We start from the raw sequence: 14,480 nt of genomic DNA on the forward strand, positions 1-14,480 counted from the left end.
ATATTGTGGATCTTTAGACTTAGTGAGATTCATGAGGTGTAAAATTATCTTCTTTCTACAATATATAAGAACAAAATATCAATTAATCATATAGAAAAATGAAATAGCACGATCATAATTATCAAATGAGAAACCAATAGCTTCATTACCTCTTTGGAGTGATTTTTGAGCTTGTCAAACAATAGAGCTTATCTCTAGTGATCTTTAGCATGCCGAGTTCATCCCATTTAATGCTAAGTAGAAACTTGAAGAACTCATCACCATTAAGAGTATTGGTGATTGATAGTACTTGTATCCCCTATCTTTCAAATGTTCCTCTTCTAACTTTGTGGCCTTGTCTAGTCTCTTTTTCTTCTCAACATCAATTAGTCCAACTGCATCAAACTTTGCTCTTTCTTTGGACATAAATGTAGTCAACTCATCCTAAAATAAAACACTTTTTTCGAAACCATAATAAAATTCTACATTAATCTAAAAACATGTAGTGTAGGTATCACCTTCCACACAAGTTGAGATATCAACCACCTGGAGTGTTGTACCATGGTGCAGCACCATGGTAATACCTTGTCTCCACAGTTAGATCCACCCTAGCCCATTCTCTCATATCGGGTGTTACTTTTTTGACTCTTTATTTGCCATGCCAAATCTTTAAAACATATAAACTTCATGAGTGATGTTTGGCATGACATGTGCCCTACAAATGCTGTAAAAAAACAAAAAATAAAGATCTGAACACAAGCATCATTTTTAAAAACAGGAGAGTTAGTATGTGATTAACAAACTTACGCAATGGAAGTGTCAAGTGCAAGAAGCAACTCCGCTTATTTTTCTCTGGACAACTGAAAGAATTGGCAATGAACACTAACATGGTATTGATCATTGTCCAAGTACTCTATCACAAAAAAAAAAAATCATCATTTGTAAAAAGAAATCTTTACAATAAAAGAGTAAAAAGGTGAAATATTTCACTATCTTTGATTCTCTTCCGCCAAGTTTTTAGCCTATGGTTGCCATCCCATACCAGAAATGTTTTTCATTTGAGCTCTTGCTACTCTTTTCCAACAAGTGCTCTCTCAAACTCAACATTTATTTCTTGCCAAACTGGTCCCCATTCCTCCAATTCCACTGCAGTCACGAGAATGCTATCTCCTCTGTAATCCCCAAATGACATAAGAAATTGGCCCATAGTTTCTAAATACCCAGCAGAATCGAATGAGGAAATGAGTCATTCTACACCATCTCTAGCAAACCTAATAGACTTATGCACCATGACTCGTTGAAGTGGAACAAGAGGAGGCAATGTCCTCTTCTTTACATAAAACTGTCTCAGAATATCTTTCATCAAGCCAAGAAACATTTACTTGCCTAGGTGTTTGGAATCGTTATTCTCCTCATCCCCTTCTTGATCACTATCTTCTTCATTGTCATGTGGATCTTCAATGTGCACATTGGTCTCTCCATAGAGAAAACAAATGACAAGCATATATAATCCAAAAACATATGCAATTAGGATTAGATAGTCACAAGTACATGTTTTACAAAAATATTGAGTCAGAGTCTCCTTTGTACAAACACCACTTTTTCAACAAAAAAAACATACACCCTATATAGGGCTCTCACATGAGATTTAAGAACCTTGTCTCTAGCGTTAAAATAAACAATACTCAATATTTTCACTAGCATGTATCAATGGTATGAATTTTAAAAAATGGCCCATCCGTTCTTAATCTCCCAAATGGAATATATGGATTTTCAGTATGGCTATTTATTACCCAACTTTCTCAACCCCATCACATTTATCCATCTACCATTGCAAAATTTACAATACAAACTACACACCAACATTAATTTATAACATACACTAATAATCTACATGTGATCTCTACATCATCTTTGACGTTGTTGGAGTCTTCATCAACTTGAGCCTCATCATCAATAAAAACACGCCTTTTGAGAATCTGGTTCTTTTTATTGGGTGCAGTGTCCAAATGTCGGACTAGTGATGATGCCTCCTAATCTTTAGTTTCCTTTGAAATACAGCTGGACCTAAGCTTCATGCTCACTTGACGGTTGTTGAAAGGAGAGATTGAAGGTTTTATTCTTTTTCTATCCCTCTTAGGTGCCATTATCTACAAAACACATATTATATAGTTCTTAGTTTATATAAAACCAATAATATAGAGTTTAGTGCATATTTCATAAAGTAGAGTAGGTACTACTTACATAACATACTACAAAATGTAGATTATAGTATATAGCACTATATGTGGTATACTATAATATGTACTAAGTATATATTAATATATGTAGTATGGAATATATTTACTATATGTAGCATGTACTTTATATACTATACGTAATATACAGTATATATAATATATGTAGTATGTATTTTATATACTACATGTAGTGCATCTTATGAGGATTCAAAGCATATATACTATACATAGTGTGTTGAAAGAGAGGCTTGAAAGAAGAAGAAAAGCATAAAGTGCAAAATTTGGGGGGAGAAACATGTAAGAGTGTCCCAAACATTTATGGGGGGAGGGGACTGAATATATGAGAATTATATTGATAATTCAAACCTAGAGAGGATTCAAACATAAGAGAGCGTAAAACAAAGGGCCCATAGTACCCGCTTCTTTAATTAGCCTCTCGGGCTTTGCCCCGGAAATATCTTCACTTGCATCTTGGCATTGGCCTTACTACGGGCTTTCCCTAGCCCAAAGTGTAGCTTGCTAAGATGGTGCATTCTTTACAGATGTTAATTATAGGGGCTAGCTTCATGCAGTGAGTCTTTCAATGAACCTAATGTCGTAGGAGGGGGCATATTGCTGTTAGTAAACAAAGCGTGCGTGTTATCTTTGCTTTTACAAAGCTAAATGTATTAGTCCTGACAATAAGAACGATGCTGGAAAAAGAGATATAATTATAATCCATGATCTATTCCCCACAAGCGAAACTCTAGTCTAGGACAAAAAGTCATATACCTGGACCTCTTTATTGGCTAGATACTTTCGTAAGCACAATCTCGGATACTGTCTTGGGCAGTTCTTCTTAAGCAAGCTGAAATGACATCAAAACACACTTAGCAAGTGTGAGATGTAGAGAGAAAGAGAGAGGTGAGACAAGAGACACACCATGTACGCTCTCAAAGACTAATTCATATTGAGGACAATACACAAATATATAGGTGAGACCAAGTTGAGTAGAGTGAGCCATATATAGCTCCAACACCCCCACTCAAACAAAGGTCTCTAGCTTTGGATGAAAAAACCCTTGGGGAGTTCAAGGGAAAAACCCAAGACCCTATACAATGTGAAAATATGAACCAATGATGATGATGTGAAAGTGAATTGTGTATCTATGTACAAATATACAAGTGACTTAGAGATCACAATGTGAAAATGTGGAGTGTTCATAGTGCATGGTACCTATAAAATTACAATGTCATATGTACAAAGCTATTACAATAGCAGGGAAGCTAATCTAGAAGGAGTGAGGCCGAAGCAACTTCAACCTCCAAGCACAAGAGGATGAAACGTGACTTGTTCAGGCCTTTAGTAAGAATGCTTGCAATGATCTGGTCACTTGGACAATGTTCAACCATAATGGCTCCTTTGCGTACTTCATACCTAGCATAATGATAATGGACAACAATGTGCTTTGACTTATTATGTTGAACATAGTCTTTTGCAAGACCAATAGCACTTTGGTTGTCACACCGCAAGGGTGTCCTAGAAAGAGGAGAATGACCAATATCAACCAACATTTGTTGAAGCCAGATCAACTCACGAGTTTCAAGTGATGCCGCAACATATTCTGAATCAGTCGTAGAAACTGCAACGCAATGTTTCTTGCTGGACCAAGAAACAAGACAACCATTTATAAAGAATCAATTTCCACTAGTAGATCTCATAGATAAATGTGGGCTTGCCCAATCTGCATCTATGTAACCCAAAAGAGAAAGAGATTACATAGAATCCGATGTGAGTTGCCGTCGATAGACCAATCCAAAATCTATAGTGCCTTTCAAGTATTTCAATACATGCTTTGTTGCAGACCAATCCAAAAGAGAAGGACATGCAACATGTTTTCTAAGATAATTAGAAACAAACAGAATATCGGGACGAGTTTTCCTGCCAACAAACTAAAGACATCCAATCAAGTTAGCATATGATTGATTTGTGACAAGTTGACTGCCACTGTTAGAAGTGTTCTTCGTAGAGCTCGCAAGACAAGGTGCGTTGGCCGAATGTGTAGATTCCATACCAAATTTTTAAATAGTATCTGCAATAAACTTTGACTGTCAAAGGAATAAAATACCTTTTGTACGATTCCGTTGAATCTGAATGCCAAGACACGAGTGAATCCCTCCAAGATCCACCATATCAAATGTAGAAGACAATAACTTTTTCACCTGCTGAGAAACCCCAAATCATTGGAAACAAGGATGGTATCATCCACATAAAGAGCAAGAATCACAAAACTACTACCTTGGCATTTGATGTATAAGTTGGCATATGAAGAGCAAGAGATGAATCCTTTAGAGGTGAGAAAAATATCAAATTTTGTATACCAGGCTTGCGAAGCTTGTTTAAGACCATATAGTGCCTTGCAAAGTTGAGCAACAAGATCTTCTTTACCTGGAATAACAAACCCTTCTGGTTGTTCCATATAAATTACCTCTTCCAAATCACCATTAAGAACAGGAGTTTGCACATCCATTTGATGAGCTTCTAAATCAAATTGAACAGCAAATGCCAATAAAACTCGAACTCTTGTAACGCAAAAAACTGGTGAAAAGGTCTCTTGATAATCAACACCAACTACTTGGGAGTAACCTTTTGCAACTAAACGTGCCTTGAACTTGTCAAAAGATCCATCTACCTTTACTTTTGTCTTATACACCCACTTACACTTAATAGCTGTACGACCAAGAGATAGATCAGTTAGTATCCATGTACCTTTAGAGATAAGAGAATCGTACTCTACTTCCATAGCCTCTTGCCATTGATCCTTTTGTGGTGAAGAGATAGCTTCATCATAAGTAACGGGATCTTCAGAAGTAGATAAAGAATTATCAACAATATCGTCATCATAAACATGACATGAGCCATGTTCAAAATCAATAGGCAGATCAACAAAAATATCAATATCATCATTGGCAACATTCGGAATGGATGGTTGTGAAGAGGAAAGTTTCTCCATAGAAGATTTTCATCATCTGAAAGAAATGGAAAAGCCTGAAGCAATGATTTAGTATCATCAAAATCATCCATGGACCATGATCCTTCCATAAGCTGTTCATAAAAAGTCGCATCACGATTCACAATTACTTTCTTGGAGGAAGGGTCATAGAACTTGTAGCCTTTGGAAGTGTCAGAATATCCAATAAAAATAGCTTTAAGACCAGGAGCATCAATCTTTGTTCGTGTTTCTTTGGGAACATGAATATAAGTAATAAATTCAAAGGTTCGAAAAGGAGATACATAAGGAATGTCACATGTCCATGTTGTGATGGGTATCTTACCAGAGGGTGCAGTAGTAGGAAGATGGTTTTGAATAAATACTTCTGTCAAAGTAGCTTCAGCCCAGAATACACGAGATAAACCAGAATGAATCAGCATACATCTTAGAGTATTGAGAATAGTGCAATTCTTTCGTTCAGCAATGCCATTCTGTTGAGGTGAATATGGAATAGTGTGTTCATGATGAATTCCATTGTCAGCACATTAACTCACAAACTCTTGAGAAACATGTTCGCCTCCATTGTCACTATGAAGCTTCTTAAGGCGATGACCAATTTGAAGTTTCGCAGCCTTGTGGAATTGTTTAAAAACAGATAAGGCCTCAAATTTTTGTCTAAGTAGAAATACAATTGTATACCGTGATAAATCATCAATGAGAGTAATGAAGTAGCGATATTGTGATCTCGAAGAAGGTAGAGGTCCACATATATCAGTATGAACAAGATCCAATATATCATGAGAATGAGTTGTATTTGAAAGAGGAAAGGGTTTACGATTATGTTTCCCAAGAGCACAAAACTCACAAATTCTCATATGGGGATGAGCTTTAAGATCCATGCCATCAACAAGATCATGACGCTGAAGATCAAGGAGTTTTGAGGAATCAGCATGAACAAAACGATGATGCAATACTTTGCAATCATGATCACCTAGAGCAGTGACAACATTTGCTACAGCATCATTGAGAGAGAGTTAAAATAAATTACCATTCGAAGAGCAGTGGCTATAGTCTGGCCATCTTTCTCAATTCGGCACTTGGTATGATCAAATCCAACAAAGATCTGGTACATGTAATACTCATAGCAATATTCGAGTGGAAGAAGATAAGGTACCAAGATATAAATCCCAATACCCTTTACTTGACAAGTCATATCATCAGCAAGATAAATAGCACGTTGAACTGGTAGTGGATGATAGTTATGGATCCACTTAGACTGATATGTGATATTTTTTGTAGCACCAAATTGATAATAAAAAGTGATCCATCACATACATGAAGTATTCTGTCTAGAGCAATTGAACATAGGACGTAGCTTGTTTCTGGTACAATATTGTTTAGATGTTCAGTAGCATATGCTCTATTACGATCTGTGTCGAATCGACACTTATAGCACATATGAGTGGGATGATCAGATCGTCCATAATATTCACAAGAAGAAGAAGAAGAGTCTCTAGATAAACGTGGTTGTTTTGTAGTAATATTATGTTCTTCATCATATTGACGTGCCCAACAATCATCTTCAGTATGTTCATTTCTATTGCAGTAAGAACATTGCTTATTAGGAAATTTGAGACGAAAGAAAATATTACCGCGACGGCCACCTCTGCGGTTTTCTCGTTGAAATGGACGCCTTTGAGCATAAAAAGCACGTTCCATCTGTTGTGACTCAGTCTCCTCTTGTAAAATCATAGCTGTGACATTCAGGCTTTGTCAAAATCAAGACCATCTTTATTAGAGAGAATAGTAACAATGTTATCGTAAGAAGAGTCCTTCACCATATCAAGGAGAAGTGTAATCAGTTGTTTTTGTGGAACGGGATCACCGACAACAGCAATTTGATTGATAATAGATTTGAAAGACTCAATATGTGCCGTCATGGTAGTACCAACTTCATATTGTAACTTGTTATGCAACCCTCTCAAATAAAGTATTTCTATAACAGATTTCTTCTAAAAGTTTGCAATAAGGTACTTCCATACGTCGTGAGAAGTAGGCAGTTCATACATATCACAAGCAAAATGGAATCAGTAAGAGCAAAAAGAATATACCAATGAGCTGCTTTATCATGTTGTTGCCAATCCGTATACGCAACATTCCAATCTTCAAATATAGGTCCTTAAGTCATAAGCACATTATCATGATCTGTATCAACAGGCCCAGGTGAACAAACACGATTTCCAAGAACAACATCAGAGAGTTCATCGCCTTCAAGAATTAACATCATCTTTGCTTCCCAGCCTAGAAATCCCTGGCCTTGGAAAAGAGGAACAGAACGCTGGCTAGAAGGAAAGGCGTTGACAAGAATAGTCATAGCCATATCTGGTTGCGAGAAGACGTATAAGATAAGATCGTAGAATCTGCACACCATATATGATGAAGGCTACAATTGAGAACGAGAGCAATATGACGACTTTGTTCTTTCAACGATAACTGCGAGAAGGATGCTCAATAAACATTGGAAAGGGAGAAATGGAAAAACCACCAGCACACAAATTGAATGCCTCTCTATAGCTCAATGATTTCATAGCACCCCTATCCCCTAGTAGATACACACCTAGACACTTAATCTGCCAACAATCACTGCCCGAGCCCGTACCCAACCATCCCAGTCCATACACATTCAGTCGCTCGCAAAGTAAACAAGCAAGGCTCTATCTATGACCTCTCATTGCACTTTGTACCATAAATAACTAGCACTGACTCCCTCAGGAACCCCAAGGTTACTAGTCTATATGATAAGTTTTCCTACAAGCTAGGAAATATCCTTTAGCACACATGAGGCCCGTACAGATACCATTCACATTTACGACACATCATTAGACATGAAAGCGGAAGAGAAGGTCGATATTGATTTGACAAAAAACCCTATTAAGATCCTTCAAAGAAAGGTATATAATGGTGTTAAACCCCTTCTGTTAGTCGAGAATGATGCCTTCGACCCTTTATAGGCGCAGTCTTCCATGAGTCGCGGACAACCTCTGTTCACTGTCTTCGATCCCGACTTGTGCTTGACATTCATCGGACTTCCTCAGCACATGGCCAACCCCTTCTCTCTCAGTAATAACGCCCACTCCTCAGCTCCTTGACAGTCCACTTACATGTAGCATCTAATATCACCCGCAAGGTGGGGCGCTCTCATCCTTTGGTTGCAGCTCTGTTTTCAATTCTCCAAGCCCTTGCAGGGGTCCCCCTTACCACTGGTGAGCGCCCCTCATAACCATTCACCCCTCTCAGCTTTGCAACACCAACCCTTTGGCAGCCCTTCAACATTCATCTCTCAGACCACCCCAACTCCCCCTCAGGGGTATTCAATTGGCCGGTTCCCTTAGCACGAAGGCCAGTCCCTTCTAGCGAGCTGCACTTTTTGGCCTTGCTCTGCAACGCTCTCAAAAGATGGATGAGACCCGCTCCCTCCTGCTTTCTCTTTCTGTCGCATTGGCTGGCCTTCAAACCTCCCCAATAACCCTCAAACCTGCTCCCTTCTTAGGCGACTCTCTCTCTCTCATCTTTCTCTCTCTCGCCACTTGCCAACCTGCAGGTGTCACTCCTTGGAAACTCCTTGCCTTCAAACCTGCTCCTGGGCCCTCCTCTGTACCACGATCCGCCCATCACTAGCAGTCATCAGCCCTTCCAACTCTACTGCAATCCATCAACCTGTAAATCCCCCTGTGGTACTCGGACCCCCTCAGCCATCCCTTCAAACATGCTATTGTCCCCCCCGCATGAGGCCCATGCACTGGCCTTGCCCTGTGGTTCCACTCCCCCTTCTCCGCTCAATAGCGAGGTACTCCCCTCTGCAAAAACTAACCCCGTCCTCATGCAATGTCACTCCCCCTGTATCCAGATTGCGCTATGATCATAGCATGGCACAGGATGGCCAACACGATACCAAACACAAATGGTAAGATTAAGTATCTTCATTAAAAAAAAACAAAGAATGAATGTCTTAGCTAAAATGTTTTAGTTAGTAAATTAAATTATGAAACTAAGTTTGTTATCTCACCGCCTCTCTATGATGACATGTCTTCTTATTACACATGAGGGTCCATGTACGTAAGAGCTAGATGATGGTGACTAAAACTAAGTCCTACTTAGTTGCATCAGCAATAAAATCTCCAATATGCTCTACCATGCCTCATCGGCCAAAAACTCACGCGCAACATCCATGCACCCTGTCACTAGACCCCTGGAAAATGTGTTCCACTTGGTAACACTCATGTCCTCTACAAAAGTGGATGATGACATGTAAGAATACAACCATAGTTATTTGTAGGTACTAGTCCAAAGGAAAGCTACTTAACCAATGGGATTGGTCCTAGAACATCCACAAGTAAACTTGTAGGAACATTTGCAAAGATAAGCCTAGCAACCTCATGACATGGCACACCATCTTTGCTATATAGATTTGTATTATGTGTTGCAAAAAATTTATTGATGCTACAAGAAAACCAAACATGATTTACATTCAGAACCATAGAACATGCAAGAAGAAAATGCAAATAAGTAACCATTATCCAAATCTACCTAATAAGGGCAAACTTATCATTTTGTTATATATCCACGAGCAATACATCTAAAACGGTTTGGTAATGGAACCTTGCAAGCATTATCCAAATTAGCTTTGAATTAGAAAACATGGAAGATATATTTGCTGACAATTTTCTTAAACTTACCAACCGATCATGTGATCGGCCTTCTCTCCCAAGCCTCTCGCCCAAGTGAAGACTCCCCAACAAACGAAGTAGTGTGCACCAATCAGGATGTAGTGGGCACATTAAAAGAGGGTTCAATATGGGGTATAGTGGTTGCCAAAGAGGACAAGTTGGGATCGTAGATGGAACAATGGGAGGCATAGAAGAGGGAGTGGGTATCCTTGATGTACTTGGAGACTCCATTTTTCCTTTACCCTTCTTGAGTGCATTGCTTGCTAGTGAAGTACCTTGAGAGACACTCCCAACGGTGTTTTGAGTAACTCCATGAGAAACGGGAGGGAGAGACTCTTCTCGTGTATCCTCTAAGTACTCATCACTCTCATTTTGAAACCCTTCACTGAGAAACCATATTGCACAATATCACATATATTCACACTAAAATAATATACACATTCTCAAAAGAAAAGATCCACAAGTGTTAAGGTACTTACTCTTTTGAAATTCAATCTCTTGCTTTGGAATAGCTATTACTCTATTACAAGAAAAAATAATCATCATTTGTAAAAAGAAATCTTTACCATAAAAGAGTAAAAAGGTAAAATATTTCACTATCTTTGATTCTCTTCCGCCAAGTTTTTAGCCTATGGTTGCCATCCCATACCAGAAATGTTTTTCATTTGATCTCTTGCTACTCTTTTACAACAAGTGCTCTCTCAAACTCAACATTTATTTCTTGCCAAACGGGTCCTCATTCCTCCAATTCCACTACAGTCACGAGAATGCTATCTCCTCTATAATCCCCAAATGACATAAGAAAATGGCCCATAGTTTCTCAATACCCAGCAGAATCGAATGAGGAAATGCGTCATTCTACACCATCTCTAGCAAACCTAATAGACTTATGCACCATGACTCGATGAAGTGGAACAAGAGGAGGCAATGTCCTCTTCTTTACATAAAACTGTCTCAAAATATCTTTCATCAAGCCAAGAAAACTTGCCTAGGTGTTTGGAATCGTTATTCTCCTCATCCCCTTCTTGATCACTATCTTCTTCATTGTCATGTGGATCTTCAATGTGCACATTGGTCTCTGCATAGAGAAAACAAATGACAAGCATATATAATCCAAAAACATATGCAATTAGGATTAGATAGTCACAAGTACATGTTTTACAAAAATATTGAGTCAGAGTCTCCTTTGTACAAACACCACTTTTTCAACAAAAAAAACATACACCCTATATAGGGCTCTCACATGAGATTTAAGAACCTTGTCTCTAGCGTTAAAATAAACAATACTCAATATTTTCACTAGCATTTATCAATGGTATGAATTTTAAAAAATGGCCCATCCGTTCTTAATCTCCCAAATGGAATATATGGATTTTTAGTATGGCTATTTATTACCCAACTTTCTCAACCCCATCACATTTATCCATCTACCATTGCAAAATTTACAATACAAACTACACACCAACATTAATTTATAGCATACACTAATAATCTACTTGTGATCTCTACATCATCTTTGATGTTGATGGAGTCTTCATCAACTTGAGCCTCATCATCAATAAAAACACGCCTTTTGAGAATCTGGTTCTTTTTATTGGGTGCAGTGTCCAAATGTCGGACTAGTGATGATGCCTCCTAATCGATAGTTTCCTTTGAAATACATCTGGACCTAAGCTTCATGCTCACTTGACGGTTGTTGAAAGGAGAGATTGAAGGTTTTATTCTTTTTCTATCCCTCTTAGGTGCCATTATCTACAAAACACATATTATATAGTTCTTAGTTTATATAAAACCAATAATATAGAGTTTAGTGCATATTTCATAAAGTAGAGTAGGTACTACTTACATAACATACTACAAAATGTAGATTATAGTATATAGCACTATATGTGGTATACTATAATATGTACTAAGTATATATTAATATATGTAGTATGGAATATATTTACTATATGTAGCATGTACTTTATATACTATATGTAATATACAGTATATATAATATATGTAGTATGTATTTTATATACTACATGTAGTGCATCTTATGAGGATTCAAAGCATATATACTATACATAGTGTGTTGAAAGAGAGGCTTGAAAGAAGAAGAAAAGCATAAAGTGCAAAATTTGGGGGGAGAAACATGTAAGAGTGTCCCAAACATTTATGGGGGGAGGGGACTGAATATATGAGAATTATATTGATAATTCAAACCTAGAGAGGATTCAAACATAAGAGAGCATAAAACAAAGGGCCCATAGTACCCGCTTCTTTAATTAGCCTCTCGGGCTTTGCCCCGGAAATATCTTCGCTTGCATCTTGGCATTGGCCTTACTACGGGTTTCCCTAGCCCAAAGTGTAGCTTGCTAAGATGGTGCATTCTTTACAGATGTTAATTATAGGGGCTAGCTTCATGCAGTGAGTCTTTCAATGAACCTAATGTCGTAGGAGGGGGCATATTGCTGTTAGTAAACAAAGCGTGCGTGTTATCTTTGCTTTTACAAAGCTAAATGTATTAGCCCTGACAATAAGATCGATGCTGGAAAAAGAGATATAAGTATAATCCATGATCTATTCCCCACAAGCGAAACTCTAGTCTAGGACAAAAAGTCATATACCTGGACCTCTTTATTGGCTAGATACTTTCGTAAGCACAATCTCGGATATTGTCTTGGGCAGTTCTTCTTAAGCAAGCTGAAATGACATCAAAACACACTTAGCAAGTGTGAGATGTAGAGAGAAAGAGAGAGGTGAGACGAGAGACACACCATGTACACTCTCAAAGACTAATTCATATTGAGGACAATACACAAATATATAGGTGAGACCAAGTTGAGTAGAGTGATCCATATATAGCTCCAACACCCCCACTCAAACAAAGGTCTCTAGCTTTGGATGAAAAAACCCTTGGGGAGTTCAAGGGAAAAACCCAAGACCCTATACAATGTGAAAATATGAACCAGTGATGATGATGTGAAAGTGAATTGTGTATCTATGTACAAATATACAAGTGACTCAGAGATCACAATGTGAAAATGTGGAGTGTTCATAGTGCATGGTACCTATAAAATTACAATGTCATATGTACAAAGCTATTACAATAGCAGGGAAGCTAATCTAGAAGGAGTGAGGCCGAAGCAACTTCAACCTCCAAGCACAAGAGGATGAAACGTGACTTGTTCAGGCCTTTAGTAAGAATGCTTGCAATGATCTGGTCACTTGGACAATGTTCAACCATAATGGCTCCTTTGCGTACTTCATACCTAGCATAATGATAATGGACAACAATGTGCTTTGACTTATTATGTTGAACATAGTCTTTTGCAAGACCAATAGCACTTTGGTTGTCACACCGCAAGGGTGTCCTAGAAAGGGGAGAATGACCAATATCAACCAACATTTGTTGAAGCCAGATCAACTCACGAGTTTCAAGTGATGCCGCAACATATTCTGACTCAGTCGTAGAAACTGCAACACAATGTTGTTTCTTGCTGGACCAAGAAACAAGACAACCATTTATAAAGAATCAATTTTCACTAGTAGATCTCATAGATAAATGTGGGCTTGCCCAATCTGCATCTATGTAACCCAAAAGAGAAAGAGATTACATAGAATCCGATGTGAGTTGCCGTCGATAGACCAATCCAAAATCTATAGTGCCTTTCAAGTATTTCAATACATGCTTTGTTGCAGACCAATCCAAAAGAGAAGGACATGCAACATGTTTTCTAAGATAATTAGAAACAAACAGAATATCGGGACGAGTTTTCCTGCCAACAAACTAAAGACATCCAATCAAGTTAGCATATGATTGATTTGTGACAAGTTGACTGCCACTGTTAGAAGTGTTCTTCGTAGAGCTCGCAAGACAAGGTGCGTTGGCCGAATGTGTAGATTCCATACCAAATTTTTAAATAGTATCTGCAATAAACTTTGACTGTCAAAGGAATAAAATACCTTTTGTACGATTCCGTTGAATCTGAATGCCAAGACACGAGTGAATCCCTCCAAGATCCACCATATCAAATGTAGAAGACAATAACTTTTTCACCTGCTGAGAAACCCCAAATCATTGGAAACAAGGATGGTATCATCCACATAAAGAGCAAGAATCACAAAACTACTACCTTGGCATTTGATGTATAAGTTGGCATATGAAGAGCAAGAGATGAATCCTTTAGAGGTGAGAAAAATATCAAATTTTGTATACCAGGCTCGCGAAGCTTGTTTGAGACCATATAGTGCCTTGCAAAGTTGAGCAACAAGATCTTCTTTACCTGGAATAACAAACCCTTCTGGTTGTTCCATATAAATTACCTCTTCCAAATCACCATTAAGAACAGGAGTTTGCACATCCATTTGATGAGCTTCTAAATCAAATTGAACAGCAAATGCCAATAAAACTCGAACTCTTGGAATGCAAAAAACTGGTGAAAAGTTCTCTTGATAATCAACACCAACTACTTGGGAGTAACCTTTTGCAACTAAACGTGCCTTGAACTTGTCAAAAGATCCATCTACTTTTACTTTTGTTTTATACACCCACTTACACTTAATTGTTGTACGACC

This window comes from Adiantum capillus-veneris, chromosome 10, assembly GCF_014529385.1.
Source record: "Adiantum capillus-veneris isolate H3 chromosome 10, ASM1452938v2, whole genome shotgun sequence".
NCBI lineage: Eukaryota > Viridiplantae > Streptophyta > Polypodiopsida > Polypodiales > Pteridaceae > Adiantum > Adiantum capillus-veneris.